The following is a 1,538-nucleotide window of genomic DNA, read 5'->3' as shown; positions in this document are numbered from 1 at the left end:
ACTATATATTTTAATGTAATTATAAGACTAAATATTTTCTATTAAAAGAGTGAAGAAGCGTAATTTTATTTATTTAAACATAGTTTGTAATATATAAAAGTTTTAAATATTAATGTGCCCTACATTTATGAACAGCCTTAAATGTGCCAAACTAAATGAAGAAGCATAATTTGTGATTAGAATTAATTAGTTTTAGTAGTAGTACTTTATGCCTGTGTACCCGCCAGACCTGAGGGACTATGCCAAATTACCTCTCGGTAAAGTGTAGGCAGTTGACGTAAAGGATAGTAAAAGGTGTATTGAAATAATATTTAAAATATATTAACAAGGTTAACTGTGTCCGCGCCAGCCAAGGATTTATGCTGAGAAACGGTTGGCCACCACAGTCTTGTTGATTATATTTTGAATATAAATAGACATATTCTTATAATTATATTTTGACAAGTTCAGAGTAAATTTTAAGAATATCGATATCGACTATAAGGAATTCATCGAAAATATTATTAGTAGAAATATAGTGTAATATAAAAGGAATTTAAAGATACAAAAAAAAGGGTAACAAATTATAATAGACGCAGGTCCCATTATAGAGAACTGTTTTTCTAAATCTAATATGCATAGAGAGACAATTAATCGAAGTAAACGCATGACACTATAAACGATTGTTGACACTGAAGGAAGAAATCACCATAAGATCAACTCAGTCAACCACAAAAGGAAATAAAGGTAAGTGCGAGTTACTTCTAAAAAAAATTCCCGTAATAAACAAGAATAAGAATAAGTGAGTTATTAGTTATTAGTTATTAGTTATATTAGGGATATTTTATTATTTGATAAAAAAATATAGTTCGACCCCGAGATACCACTTCATTTTTACCTTTTTATCTTTTTTTTTGTTTATTACAATAGCATTACATTTTATCGAGGAATATTTTATGTTATAAATAAATTTCAAGACGATTATAATTATATAAGTTTGCACTTTTATTATCAGACACAGTACATTATTAATAATCTTTTTTTTCTCATATATGATGTATGAGTCTATGACTTTATTGTTTAAATTGAGATTCATCTATTACAACTATGCTGTCCAACGTTAAATCCCAGTTACCAATATTTTTATCAAAATTAAATTTTAGCTTTGATGTGAAGCTGAGAAGGTAATGGTTTTACTAAGATGTGTTTATTTTTTATTTTTATTTTTTGTCTGTTACCACTTTTTCTCAGCTCTCACCGAACCGATTTCTTTCAATGATACGTCAAAAGATCACAAATCGTATCTAGTCGAAGACATTACCCTCAAAAATTGAAAAAAAATTCCTCGTTCCCCATAAATGGGGGAAACCTCCAAAAAAATTACAAATTTAAAAATCGCTAATTTTCGAAATTTTTTAAATTTTTTTTTATTTAAAATTGCCATAACTTTTTTAAAAATAACCAAATCAATATAATTTTAGCTTCGATGCGAAGCTGAGAAGGTATTAATTTTATCATGATGTGTTTATTTTTTTTTTTATTTTTTTTTTTTTTTTTTT

The sequence above is a fragment of the Daktulosphaira vitifoliae genome, unplaced genomic scaffold (assembly GCF_025091365.1).
Source record: "Daktulosphaira vitifoliae isolate Bord-2020 unplaced genomic scaffold, ASM2509136v1 Scaffold_4, whole genome shotgun sequence".
NCBI classification, from domain to species: Eukaryota; Metazoa; Arthropoda; class Insecta; order Hemiptera; family Phylloxeridae; genus Daktulosphaira; species Daktulosphaira vitifoliae.
The sequence above is the reverse complement of the archived record's forward strand: the minus strand, read 5'-3'. Positions refer to the sequence as shown.